The sequence below is a fragment of the Puma concolor genome, chromosome D2 (genome assembly GCF_028749965.1).
Source record: "Puma concolor isolate L17-30 chromosome D2, mPumCon1.1.hap2, whole genome shotgun sequence".
Classification (NCBI taxonomy): domain Eukaryota; kingdom Metazoa; phylum Chordata; class Mammalia; order Carnivora; family Felidae; genus Puma; species Puma concolor.
The window spans coordinates 39,957,811-39,972,357 of record NC_141677.1 but is presented as its reverse complement, the minus strand read 5'-3'; the positions used below and the strand labels follow the sequence as shown (position 1 = coordinate 39,972,357).

Sequence of the window (14,547 nt, the reverse complement as noted above, 5' to 3'; positions counted from 1 at the left end):
CCCCTGCTGCCACCCTGGAAACAAGACTTCCCTCTTTGTGCCTCTGCAGGTCACAAGAGTCCCAGGTTTAGTTATCAAAGGCCACCTGGCTGCTGAAACTCTGGGATTCTGGAAGTGTCTGACTCAGGCAGGTAACTTTTTAGAGGAGAGAGGTGAACCAAATGGGGAGACTGAGGCCCAAAGAGGGGCCCCAAAGGGCCCGCCTGTAGTTATGTGGCAGGACTGAAGGCACAGGGATATGGAACGTCAGAAATGGCCTTCGAGATTCAAGCAACCCCCATGCTCCCATGCTACTGATGGGTAAACTGAGGCCCAGGGATGGGAAAGGACCCGCCTGAGGTGACTCTGGGTCCATAAGAACCCTAGAATGGTCATCCTGGGTTGATCCCATGGGACCAAAACACAGCTGCCCTCTGTGACCCCAACCTCAAAAGTCAGGGAAGTTGCAACACTTCCTTGTCTCCATAGCAACTAGCTTCTGCTCCAGGAATACACTGAAATGTTTTTGTTCCCTCCTCTGTGCCGGCCCCGGGCCAGGCTGTGAGGACACAGAGCGGAAAGAGGGGGTGTGAAGGGAAGCACAGCCCCAGCCCCAATGGCGGTTGGTCACAGGCAATCGAGTGCAGCAGGGAGAGGAACAGGAGAAATTTCAGTGGAGGAAGAAATCCCCGGGGTCCGAGAGTGTCGGGGAAGGGAGTTCAGAGGTGCAGCTTTTGAGCTGGGCTCTTAAGGATACGTAGGAGTTCTTCAGATAGAATTGTGGGGGTGGAGGAACTGACACAGGCCCTGGCCACAGCACTTGAGGGTGACGTCGTGTTACAAAGTGGCAGTGCACAGAGCAGAGGACACAAAAGTATAGCAGATGAATGGAAAAGAATGGAGAGCCGATGATGAATGGCGAAATTACAGTGCCGACTAGGGTGCACGGAAAACCTCGCCACGCCTCTACTGTTCCTCCTGTTAAATGGACTCCTTATGGAGGAGTAGTTTATGGTTCAGGAGAGGTGACAGCATAAAAGGAAAAGTACTTAGAGGCACAGGACTTGGAGCCCTCAGCCAGCTGTCCAGCCTCAGCCACTCAGTCCGCTTTGTGGAGGAGGGGCAGGCATTCCCAATGGGCCTCTGGGCATGACCTTGGTCAACCTTCCAAATACATCCAGGACCTGACCTTGTCTCACTACCTCCACTGACCGCTCTGGTCTAAGCCACCAGCATCCACACCTGGGTCACTGTAAAAGTCGCCCAGCTGGTCTCCTCATTTCCACCCTTGTCCCCTATAGTTTATTCTTGGCTCACTAGCCAGAGGGATCCTCTTAGAGAGCATATCAGATAGTCTTGGTCCTTTAATTAAAATCCTCCAGTGGCTTCCGAATTATTGAGCATGAAGTCAGAAGCCCTTCCCATGTTCCAAAAGGCCTCCTGTGACAACTCCCTGACCACCTCGTTAACTTCCTCTCCTATCCTCCACCTTCTCCCGCACCATATGCCCGCACTGGCCTCCCTGCCTTTCTTAGATCATGCCAAACACACTCCTGCCACCAGGCCTTTGCACGTGCTTCTCCCGCTGTCTGGCATGCCCTTCTCCCAAATGTCCATGGGGTTCACTCTCTTGCCTCCCTGAGGCATCTGCTCAAATGTGACCTCTTCAGAGAAGCCTTCCGTGATCACTCCATCTAAAGAAGCCCAATCCCCCCCCGCCATTTCCTCACATCACCTTATCCTGATCTGTTCTTCGTCAAAATATTTCTTATAGCTCAGAATGACAGCATACGTGAAATTGTTGACTCACTGTCTCACCTATAACAATGTAAGCAAGGCCTCTGTCAAGTTCACCACGGTATCCCCAGGGCCTGGAACAGTGCCTGGCATATAGTAGGTGTTCAACAAACTTGATGAATGAATAAGTAATCTTTCTTGGGGCGCTGGGCAAGGGGAGGCACAGAAGGATCCCAGGCTCTGCTCTCCCAGGGCCTGGGGGCTCCAGAGGAGCCAGGAAACCTTACTCTCAGGCCGGCAGGAACCCACCAGCGGGAACCATGTGCTGCCTCCCCACCCCCCCTCCCAGGTGCACTGGCTCCCCAGATCTGGCAGGGAGGCAGGGCCTGGCCCAAGGGCCTGGAAGCACCCTGCAGGAAAAGCAGCAGTTACTATTACCAGTGTCCCTATTCCAGACACTCTTGGCCTGGGCAGCCTCAGGACTCAGCCTCGGGGAGGCAGGAGATGGAAGGAGGCCAGGCTGGCCGGGGGCAGGGAAGGAGTTAGTATCTTGCTGATTTTGCAGCTAGCTTCCTTCCTTCTCTGAGCCTCACCTCCCTAATCTGAGAAATGGGAATGAGAAGGGGATGAGATAAGTTGGTTGCCCAGGTCCCTCCTGTTCCAACAGTCTGGGCGTCTTTGGGTTTTCAGAGCCATGGGGGGTTTGGGGGGGGGGTCACACCAGGTTGAAACTAGAGCCACACATTCAAGCCATGTGTCCCAGGCCAGGGTGACATCTTGCAGCCAGCTGGGTCAGATACCTAGGTGAGGGGTCTCGGGTGGGCTTCTGGAGACTCTATTTCCACCCAAGGTAACAGCCGGCAGGGTGCAAAGTAGCCCTGTCTGAGGCAGGAAGTCAAGGCAAGCGCCCTGTTACAGGGCAGCAGCCCCAGGCAGGGGTGCCAGGCTGGGGGAGCCGGTTGTCTCATGGAGGTCCCAGGGAACACCTGCTTGCCCCCAGGGCCAGCAGTTCTGGTGGGCACGGCCAGAGACATAAGGCCCAGGAGCTTTGTGAGACGAAGACGGTAAGTCCCAGGCAAGCCAGATGCCACAGCCATGGAGGGATCTCCCCCTGTGTGTCTCTAGCCAAGGGTTTCTGTCAAGTGACAGGGACAGGGGGCAGGCACTGGCTGATGGGCAGGACGCCTGGAGTTTTGCTTTAGCTCTGCCACGAACTTGCCCTGTGACCTTGGGGAGGCCTCTGTCCCCTCTGGGGTCAGACTCAGCAGCTAAATGAGAGGGTTGGCCTGGATGATCTCCGGGGCCTTTCTGTGCTGACGTTATCGTCCCCACACACGGTAACAAAACATCACGCTCCCTGATGCTGTGACACGGTACAGCATACGAAACGCCGGCCCTCCCCTCTGACTCTTGGGACAGCCCCAGGGGAGACCGTCGGTAGGAGGCCGTGCCGGGAGTTCTGACTCCAAATCCAGGGCCCTCTGCCACGCCAGGTCTCTGGGGCGTCAGGACACTTAGGCAGAATGTTCCCTGACACAGCAGGGAGCAGAGCTGGGCAGACCGGGACTCAGTAAGAAGGCAGGTGGGGGCAGAAAGGGGAGCCTTTCTCATAGCCACCACCCCTCCTCCAGCTACTCTCCCAGGCTCCGTGGGAGGCGAGCGTTCCAGGAGAGGCTACAAGATAGACACGCTTCTGGAATCATGTGGCCTGCCTGACCCTGCTTGAAGAGCTGCTGCCAGGCCACCTTCTCTCCCTCAGACCCCAAGGAGCCACTGCTGGGGCCTCCCCAGCCTATTTCCAAGTCTCATGACCTGCGTCAGACCATTTCCAGGTCAGGCCTGAGGTCTCCAAGCAGCCCAGGCTCTTAAACAGCGACACGGATAATGAGGAGGCCCGGGGAATAGGAGGCTACCTCTTCCAGGAAGCCCACTCTGCCCACTCCAGCCTTGGACTCAGCCTAGAGAGGCGAGATCTCTGACGTAGCATATGGGAGGGAGTTCCCAAGAACTGAGTTCACCCTATTCTGTGTGGTCCAGAGATGAGCACTGGGTCCTGGGAGGAGGCGTCCTTCCACATAAGATAGAGCTTCCTAGGTGAAGGGAGCCGCTGAGAGTCAAGGAGCAGCCTGCCCCTGGAGGTGTGCAAGCCCACACCAGAAGGTGCTCTGTGGGGATGCTGCGGGGGTGGCATCCGTGTGACAGGTTATCAGACGAGGTGGCTGCCAAGCTCCCTGAAGTCTTGAGGATGCAAGGCCCCAAGAATACCAGGTATAGTAGCGTCTGGAGCCCTTGTCAGGGGAGGCGAAGGAGGCACTGGCCCGGCTGCCTCTGGGGAGCCCGCTAGGAGGGCACCAGCCACCAGGCAGACAGCTCCGAGAATCCTGGGGCCCTCAAGGATTCGAAACCCCAAAGCGGCTCCGCTCCTTCTGCCTAAAGGGATCGGCCCTGCAGCTGAAGGACACATGTCAAACTGATGCCGTCAGCCCAGGCTGAGCTGAAAGGATCAGAAAGCTGTCCTCCTGCAGAAGATAAATCAGTGCTGAACTCACAGCTTCGAGGAAGCTCCTTTCTCAGCCACGGCCCCATCACCCAACACCAGGCAAGAAATCACACCTGAGATGTCCTCTATTTTTCCAGGATGGGATGCACGAAGGGGTCCCGGAGCTCAGGAGGGCTGAGCAATTCAGGTAGGGAGGTGGAAGGCCAAGGAGTCCCCCGACGTGCTCACCGCCAGCCACAGAGGCCACCCCCCAGGGTCCCAGGAAGTCAGGGACACGAGGGCTGTGAGCCAGGGAGGCAGAGTGACTCATCTGTGGTCACGCGGTGGGCTTGCCTGCATGGGAGCCCAACTCGGCCTCGAGCCCTCCCTGGAGCCGCGGGCTGCCTCTCCCCACCAACAGCGGTTAGAATTCATACCAGCAAGGTGCCCTGAAAATATAGAGTGCTTCTCTATATACGTACGTAAATACCAGCGAGCCCCACGGCCCTTGAAGAGAAAACATTAACCCAAGACAGCGGGATAAGTAGGCAGTGCAGGCAGCTGGGGTGAACCTGGCCTCCTGAGCCAGAGGAAGTATGCCCTAAACCGGTCTTGCCCAGCCTTCCTAGAAGAGGCAGTGGCAGGGGCAGTGGGCACTTTCACCCTTCACCCAGTCCCTAGCTTTCTGGGGACAATGAATCCCAAAATCCTGGTACACCTCACAGAGGCACTCACAGAGGGCAAGACCAAATGGTGTCATCAGTGAGGTCAGCCAGCACAGGAGGCCGTCCCCTGGGGCCACCACAGCCCCTGTACCGGGTCTTATGTCCTGTTGGCGACCTTGGGCGGGTCCCCCGCCCTCCCTTGGTCTTGGTTTCCTCACCCGTACAATGTCAAGCTGGATCGGAAGCAGGTGTCAGAAGCCCAGATGCCCCCACGGCTAGGGTGGTTGACACCAAGGAGTTGGAATGGAAGGGTCTGCGGACAGCAGGTGGGGAAAGACCATGCAGCGGTCCTGTTCCACTCAGGGCCCAGGGTTATTTTAGACCCTTGGATGAAGGCCTTGTTTGTTACACGGCTCTCGGGCGTCCAAACTGACTTAAGGATCTGAATAAAGCTGTGGACCATCGCTCCAGAAAAATACACGCACTTGCAAAAAATACGTGCACCTTGCAGAGGTGTGCACACGGGTTCGGGGGTGCCTGGCCCCCGCGGGCGGAGTTCAAGGCTCTTCCTGCCCTAACAGCCGGCATGTCTTTGAGGCCCATCTCTAGGGACATGGCAGAGGTCCCACGCCTCTGCCAAGCTGGCCTTGCTTTTGGGACTGCCCAGCCATAGATTTGTGGTCTGGTAACAATAAAAGAAAAGGAGGCCAGCAAAAGTGACAGAGGGCTGCAGGCTTAAGGGGTAGAACTCAGGTGGACGGGCCAAGAAAGCAGGCTGGGGATGGGGGCTGGATCCCGTCCACGTGGAAGCTGCCCTTGACTCCCCCACTTCCCCACTGTGCACGGCCCCTCTGGGAAGGCAGTTCTGCAGCAGGGAAACCAACTAGGGGACCGAGCCATTGACACCAGAGTGGGAGGTGACCGTGCAGCCTGGCATTTCCCAAGACTGGCACTGGTAGCTTCGACACCTATTGTGCATAAAAAAGGGAGGTGGGAAGAGGGTCCTACAGTTTGGGAACCTGCTGAATGAGGCCAAAGGGGGGACAGGGTCCCAGGAGAGGGAGGCTGTGCCCTGCTGTCCTTCCTTTTATGGATTGGGGGTCCTGAGAGCCCACACGGGGGAATGCTGATGTGGTCCCAGCTCATGATTTTCAGGTGGGGAAACTGAGGCCCAGAGGGGTCTGCTACTGGCTGAGGTCCCACAGTCAGTTACCATGATTGACAAGGCCCAGTCTGTCCTGCTCTCCTCTTCACACGGCAAGAAACCTGGAGGGAGGTGGCATCACCACTAGCCTCCACTTGCAGGGGAGGAGAGAGAGGTTTTCGGGTCGGAACCCAGACGTAAGTCTCCGTCTTAGTAAGTCTCCACACCCTGGCCCCGGCGAGGGGACCAGGCCTTCCTGCTACGTTGAATTAAAATGTACTCAATTAAATGCCAGCAATGACCTGCCAACCCTTCCTGCTACACAGGGGAGACTGTGGATGATGGCAGGAGGCTGAGGGTCAGGAAGTCTGGGACGCAGGTCCAGGTGTGATTGGTCCTGAGGTACCGGGTGGCATTGAGCCATCCATCTGACTGGAGTCTCGTCGTCTGTAAGTTGGAGGCCACACGACACTCATAGCTATGCCAGGCGTGGTGGGAGCCATGGTTATGACAATGACTGAGGTTACTGTTTCTTTTTTTTTTTTTTTTAATTTTTAAGAAATGTTTATTTATTTTTGAGAGAGAGAAAGAGATAGCGTGTGAGCAGGGGAGGGGCAGAGAGAGGGAGACACAGAACACGAAGCAGGCTCCAGGCTCTGAGCTGTCAGCACAGCTGATGCGGCGCTCAAACTCTGGGACAGTGAGATCATGACCTGAGCTGAAGTTGGATGCTTAACAGACTGAGTCACGCAGGCGCCCCGAGGCTACTGTTTCTTGAGCACTTACTATGTGTCAGGTGCACTCCATCTTCTCAGCCTATGGGGAAGGCAGTATGTTACTTTTATACTATTGAGAAGCCTGTTTTGCCGACATGAAGACCAAAGTTGGAAAAGTTAAACATAACCTGCCCACAGTCATGGGTGCCATAAAGGGTAGAGCTGAAAAACGAATGCAGGCAGTCTGAGGAGAGCCGAAAACAAATTAGTTGCTCAAGCGATACTGGCTATTACGATGTTTCTGGTAGACTTTGGGAAGTTCTTTTGTTTGTTTCATGTTTATTTTTGAGAAAGAGAGAGAAAGAGACAGAGAGTGAGCAGGGGAGGGGCAGAGAGAGAGAGACAGAGAGAGAGACAGAGAGAGAGAGAGAGAGAGAGAGAGAGGCACAGAATCGGAAGCAGGCTCTAGGCTCTGAGCTGTCAGCACAGAGCCCGACGCAGGGTTCAAACTCACGAGCCGCGAGATCATGACCTGAGTGGAAGTCGGATGCTTAACTGACTGAGCCACCCGGGCACCCCTGGGAAATTTTTATAAAGATGTAAACAACAGCAGGAGCACCAAAACATGACAGCAATAGAAAATGCCACCCCTCCCTACCCAGACGACTCAGCCTCCCTGATGTAGGGGAGCCAGCTTGCTGTGTGACCTGAGGCCAGTCCCTTCACCTCTCTGGGCTTTGGGTCTCCTCACCTGCCAAATAAGAAGGTTGGACGGAGACCCTCGAAAAGCCCTCCCCACTTGAAAATGCCAAGGAAGGGTTTCAGGACCCTTCCCAGAGGTCTCTCTGCCCTATCTGTCCCTCAGCCAGAGGGCTGGCTGGTCACAGCTATGTGCCAGCTTTCCCGGCCTTTGGCCAAGGTCCACCCGGGAGCAGGGTGGGGGTTTAGGTAAGTGCCTGTGGACAGGGTGAGGTCGGGGCACGTGGCATTTCCTCTCCTGTCCTGAGCCTGCCGGCTCTTCCTCATGTGCTCTCACCAGGGCCCGATGCAGGTGACTCCCAGGGTGGAGGGAGAGGGCTCCTTCCCTGCTTCCCCATCTGCAGAGGAAGTGTTAGCAGGAACAAGGCAGCAGGCCATTAGCCCTCAAAGGACAAAAGTCAGCACTAGGAGGGCTGGGGGTGGGGGACAGACGGAGGGAGCCACTCATCTTCTTGGACTAAATAGGCTTGGGCAGAGGAGAAACTTTGCATCCTCCCTAGAGACTTTCTATTTTATTTCCCTCAAATCTACGCTAAAACCAGCCTACGGTTACCTTTTAAGAAACACGCTGCCGGGTTGGAATGCTAATGCCCATCCCCTTCCAGCTGTGTAGGATCTGGGAGTCCCGTGGAAAAGCCCCTTCCTTATTCCTTACCCCAAGAGCTCTCAGAAACGGACCCTGTCCTCCCCAGGCTCATCTGGGCCCTTCCCAATGAAAGATGGAACAGCATTTATTGATGAGCTCCGAAGCATGGCTCACGGGGCTGTGCCCGGCCAACAGTAGATGCTCGAATGTTTAATGAGCTAATGGGCTGGACAGACAGGGTTCCAGGCCTGGCTGTGTCACTAATTCACTGCTGCCCTTGGATACAGCCAATTCTTTCTTTCCACAGTTGAGTTTCCTGGGCTAGAAAAGGAATGGTCAGACTAGGTGACCCATATGGCCCCTCAGGTCTCTACTACGTGCTCAGGGATGCAAAACAGAGCCAGGGAGCTTCCAGAACGGCAGGAGGGTTTCAGATACCTCTCCCTGCTGCTTCAGAGCAAAGTGGAGGACAGGATGGGACTGCTGGGTGGGAACCTCCCGGGTAGGGGTTCTGAAGGCATCACAGCCACCCCCACCCCCAACTCCCCCCAAGCACTAACCTCTGTGGTTGGACGAATGAAGTTGTGGGTAATGCGAATGGGGGAAGGGCAGGAGAAAGGATAGGGAGGGGGTGCAGTTTCCATTTAAACCAGACACCAAAAAAAATTTTTTTTTTTTGCAAGAGCCTTTGAAAGTACAAAGAGATTGTACTCTAACACCGCTCCCCCCACCCAATAATCTGCATTGAATTGGATCCTCCAAGAGATCAAGAATCTGGGACAGGGGAGGAAGAGAGAAAGCCCCCATGTCTGAGAGCCCTAGGAGAGCAGGCCTGAGGCCTCAGCAACAACCCTGGCCATCAGAGGTAGCAGCATATATGTATGTAGGCATGCAGACCCATGTGTGCGTGTGTGTGTGTGTGTGTGTGTGTGTGTGTGTGTGTGTGTGTGTGTGTGTTGGGGGGGTAATGGTCAGACTAGGTGACCCATATGGCCACACCAACTGGGGGGCGGGTAATGCCAACTGGGGAGCAGGCTTTGGGACAAGTGAAACCCCCCCAGCCCCTATCTTTGGGATCGACTTCTCTGGAGGGTTCATGAGCCGTGTACAATTCCAGACCTGTCCTGAAGTCTCCAGGGACAAAGATCACAAAGCCAGACCACAAGACCCAGGCACTCTGCCGCTACCAGCCATTGAGGCCCCGGGCTGGTCCCTGCCCCTCTGCAGAATTCTGTTTCCCCATCTATAGAGTGAAGGGTTTGAGCCAGATGATCCTTCAGGGCCATGCCTGCTCAGATACTCTGTGGTGCTGAGATTCTGCACAAAAGCATAACTAACACCTACCATCACCCAGGCCCCCGCCCCTGGAGAACTGGAAAAGGAGTCCCCAGTCCCCAGCTGCCTGTCTAAGGCTGGGGCTAGGGCAGAGGGGAGTCCCCACACCGTCTGTCCTCAACAGCCTGCCACGGCTGAAACCTTCAAGTGGTTACAATTACAGCCAGGCTAACAGGATTAGGGGAGCATTGAAATCTAAGAAATCTAATTAGCTCAGACACCCCGGCCTCCCCCAGCATGATCCTGCAGTAACCCCAGCAGCTGGGCCTGACAGGCGGGACCCAGGGCCCTCCCAGGCTACAGTCATTACCTGTACAGGTGTGCCAGGCTGGGCCAGGCTTCCTGGGGAGGCGCCAGCTCAGCTTGCCTGGCTGCTCCCTGCTCTGCACCCCACCAGCCGCAGCCTCGTCCTGGGGCGGCAGGCACACGAGCCCCAGAGAACCAGGCACGGGGGCGTGGGCAGCAGGCGGGCCGTGTCAGGGGGTAGAAGGAACCCAAGAGCCCCCACAGGGCGGCCACCCCACACAGCCTGGGGACTGACTCAGCCAGAGGAGGGGCAGGCTGAGTCAACGTCTGTATCTATAGAAACCATCACAGCCCAGGGAAGAGCCTTGGGCCGCCCAGGGACCTGGGGCCTGGAAACATCTCTGCTTCCTGCTCTAGGGCCAGGGATGGGGTTGAAGCCCCACGCACAGACACGTGGGCCCCAGCAGAAGTGGCAGCGTTTGGGGTTCAGAGCAAGCTCCGGCTGTTAAGACACAATGCCAAAGGAAAGGAGCCCAGCCGCTGGGGGCACGGGCTGCGTCCGCCAAAAGGGGGGGGGGCGGTAGGGGTGGGGGTGGACACAGGTAGGCCCATCCGTGACCCTGCCTATATATAGCTTCTCCTCCTTAACTTCAGCTCCCTAGGCCCCATTCTGCGGCGGTCACACTGACTTCTGCGCCCGTGTCCCTGCCTGGTGGGTGGGCTGGGAAGGTGGCAGCCGTGCAGGCATCTCTGAGGCCCGGGGCTGAGTCCCAGCTTAGCTACAGGTCGCTTTACCTCTCCGCAACTCGGTTTTCGTCTCAGTTAAGTGGTGGTAATTCCAAATAGAAGCTAGCTTCCACTGTTGTTGTTGGAGTTCAGTAAATTTGGAGAGTGCTTCTAAATCCACCAAGTGCCATACACAAAGGCGAGGGGCTGTGGTTATTGCTGTCATGCGCCCTGTGGCAGGCAGCCAGCTGGTAGCGGTTAATTATTTATTTGGACTGATCTTCCTGGCCTTACTGGCTACAAGCTCCTAAGGAGCAGGAACCGTCTTACACATTTCTGGGTCCCCCACAGGTCACAATCCTCACACTGTGGGACCCTGAGGACATGTCTGTGGCACCAGTCTGGGCCCCTGCCGCGACCCCACTCCCCAGCGCCATCAGTATGGTCCTGAATCTGTGATCTTCCAGGAAGGAATGAGTCTGTGGTCTGGAGGACCCCCAGCACCTCAAGCCCAAAGTGAAGGTCAGGAGGGGTTGCTTTCCAGAAAGCGTGCCATGTAGCAGAGCACGTTAACATAGCTGTCCACTGAAGGCAGCAGCTGTCCAGAGGTGGTAAGCGCCCTGTCACAGGGGGCATGCATGCAAGCCGAGACTGGATAATAAGCTTCCAGGGAAGTAGGCCTGGGGAAGCGGCTTCTAGAAAATGCTTCCAGCACCTCCAATGCAACACCTTTGTGTCCCATTCTGCACCCAGAGCCTACCAGGACTTCAGAAGACACATGCCAAGGGCTCTAATGCTCACATCTGTCTCATCCTCATAGCAACCCAGGGGGATCAGAGCGCTCCTGCCTTTGAACCCATTTTACAGATTAGAAGACTGAGTGCCAGCAGTGAAGCCACTGGCCCAAAGCAGCCAGCCTCTTGACACCTCTTCCCCCCATCTCCTCAGGCACTGGGAAGACCGCACCAAGGGTCTTCTAGGGTCTCTCTCCAGAGCCTGTGGCTGGGACTGGCTTTCTCAGCCTCTCTTCATCCTCCCTGAGGGCAAGACCCAACCTCAGAATCACCCCTAGAGTTTACAGCCCAGGCAGGCTCTGCCTCCCCCCACAGTCAGGGGCTCTAGGGACAAAGAGCTTCCCTCTCAGAGGGCGTGGACAGAGGCCACCGTGTCCTGCTGAGAGGTCAGAGCAAGCCACCAGGCAAGGCTGCAGCAGGGTCCAGGGTAATTACTGCAGCCCGGCCTTTGTTGTCCACACAAAACCCAAGGAACCTCATAAAGATGAGGCGGTGATAGGAGCCCGGCAAAAGCCCTCGGGAGCAAAGTTATGAATGAAAACGTAGGGGACCCAGTCACAACCCGGCAGGCCCTGCTTCCTGGTTCCGTGACAGAGTGCCCAGAGAAACTTCCGGAAATTAACTTGTTGATGCCCAAATTTCTTACAGCAATGCCTCACCCCGAGGCGAGGGTCACGGCTGCGTGTTGGACACTGGCCAAGGCCTGAGAATTCAGTATCCGTGGCTTCACACATGGGCACTCTTGTGACACAACTCCCAGGACACAGTAGGCCTCAGAGTGCCTTCCTTCCTTATCTACCCCCCATCTCTGTCAATCAGGGAAACAGTAAATGTGCAGCTCTGCTCGGTGGGAGCCTTCCCTCTGCAACTTTTTCCAGGACGAGTCACTGGTGGACACCTGTCCTATGTGAGGGCACATCTCTGGGGGCCAGGTATGGAGATAATGTGTAACTGTTGCTAGAGGAGTGTGTGTGTGTGTGTGTGTGTGTGTGTGTGTGTGTGTGTGTGTGTGAGGAACTGTGGTCCTGTGGCCAAACCCCACAGTCTCTGGACCTTTCTTCACTTTGTTCCTGGCTGTGAAAGGAACAAGGATCCTCCTCCCTTCTTTCCTTCGGAGGAAAAAGGGACATATTGTCCCCACAAAGAAGCCAGAAATCCTTCTCTGCAAAGACGGGGCTAGTTATCAAAGCTTCCCAGAAGTCCAGCAATTTCTTACCCCTGACTCTTCTCTGTGAGCCATACCCTGAGTGCCTCCAAACCCCAACCCAAAACCCGTTTAAAAAACTCCTGAAAACTCCCTGCTTCTGCACCACCCCCCCCAGCCCCCGCCCCAGCTACAGCGCCTGCCACCAGTTCTCGAAAGTCTCAAGTTTTGAGATTTACATGTGAACCCAGCATTTCATAACCTCGTGACTTGGGACAAGGAGATGCTTCTGTCCTTTTGGGAGAAAGAAACAAAACCCAACCGAAATCATAAAACTTAGAGGAAAACACCATCTCCCTCCAGATGCATTCCCTTGGTCCCAAAGTCACACGTGCTCTGTGGCAGATAGGGCTTTCAATGTGTCTTTTGTTTGATGCTGGTGTTTCAACATCCTCAACTTGACGACAGAAAGGTCAGTGCAAGGCATGGGGCATTCACAAACCACACCACAAGGGCCAGGCAGAGGGGAAGCAAGGGGCCAGGAATTGGTACTCCCACCCCGCTCCCCCCCCCCCACCACACTCCCACCCTGGATCCCCTCAAAGAGCAGCCAGGACAGAGAAAGCTAGGGGCTGGCCCCCTGTCCTAAACTTCCCTGATAGCTTACAAACAACTTTTAAACTCACGGGACCCTACCAACGCCAGGGAAGTCAAGTCCGAATTCAACGCCAGCCAAGCTGCTCATTCTCCAACCACAGCGCCTACCTCTTTATCTCTACCTTCAAAAAAACAATAATAAGCAAACGCAGGCACCTCTGGGAACAGCCTCTGGCCTCCTGCCCTGCCCTGTGTAACCAGCCTGTCCTCACACCCACGAGAGAGGAGGAGACAGCCCTAGTTAACCCTCTGGTCTACCAGGCCCTGTTCCCAGGTTGCAGCAGGAAGACAAACTGTTGCTCAAGAAAAGCCTCCAGAAAACCCTTGGCACCCGGAGGCAGATCCCTGCAGCTTCTGCCCAGCGCCAAGCCAGGGGCTTCCACAGGCGGCTTCTCACTGCCCTCTTAAATCTGCGGGGTTGGGCTCCACTCTCCCATGCCCTGGGCTGTCCACCCAGGGGGCTCCAAACGGCCATGGCAGAGCAGGGAGGAGGAAAAGGCTGGCCGAGCAGTGCCCTCACCCTGCCAGCCCAGCCGCCAGCTTCTTGGAGGACCTCTGAGAGAACATTTGTTTGGGCTGCCAAGTTAAATCTCCCTCCCTCATGTCAAGGCATTGGAAAAGCAGTCAGGGGAGAGGAGAAGGGGGAGAGCTGGGAAGGAGCAGCGGGAGGGAGGGAGGGAGGCAGGCAGGCAGGCAGGCAGGCAGCTCTCAGAGCCCCAGTTACTCAGGCGCTGCCCAAGGAAGCTTGCGCTCCCAGGCAGGAGGAGGGACACCCAAGCAGGGGCCGGGCCACCAGCCCTCCAGGATCAGGCACCGGGTGCTAGTAGCTCTGTGCCCCGGCCTCCGGAGAGGCCCTCGCTCTGTGCCCGGCTAGAGGGGCGAGGTGGGAAGGGAAGGCAGAGGAGGAAAAAGTTTGTGGCAGGTAAAGGGGTAAGCGCTGAGCAGCCCCGCCGTCGGGTTGTCCCCCAGGGAGGGATGGGGTGGGGGTGGGGGGGCCGGGACCGCTGCCCCGGCGCGCTCCCGCCAGCCCGCCCTCCTGCCCGGGTTGTTTACATTCCTGGAGTGTCTTTTAAACCCGGGGCTGAGGCCGACTCCCGGCCTTCTCCGGCGGCTCCGGGGCAGTCTCCCGTGAAAATCTGCTGGCGCACAATGGCCGGGAAGGCGGCCGCCCCTCGCCCGCGCCCCCGCTGCTCCGGGGCGGGGAGCCTGCCCTCCGCACCGCGCCCTCTCCCCGCCCGCCTGGCTTCCTGGACAGATGTCCCCGGCGAGGGGGCGACGCGCGCCCGCTGCCCGCGCCCCAGACGCTGAGGCCGCGCTCCCCACTGTTTTCTCCCCAGCCCAGACGCCAGGAATGTGAAACAAGCTTCCAGAGCCCGCCCCCCACCCCAGCTCCAGCCCCGGCCCGGCCCCCCAACCTCCGCCCCGGCCGGCCTCCCACTCCCCCGGGGCCGCTGCCGCCGCCGGAGACGGAGAGGAAGAAAGAACACGGAGAAATTACTTTCGTATTTGCAGCGCGCGCGCACACACACGCACATCTTCCCTCTGGGTTCCCCTCCTGGCTGGGGCAGCCCCGTCCAGGC

At 57.0% G+C, this 14,547-nt stretch overlaps 1 protein-coding gene across 5 annotated transcripts in view; it reads right to left on the bottom strand.

Moving 5' to 3' along the window:
- ZMIZ1 (zinc finger MIZ-type containing 1) overlaps positions 1-14,547 on the bottom strand; it is a 231,956-nt gene that overhangs the window by 216,392 nt on the left and 1,017 nt on the right. The gene's annotated exons all lie outside the window — the stretch shown is intronic.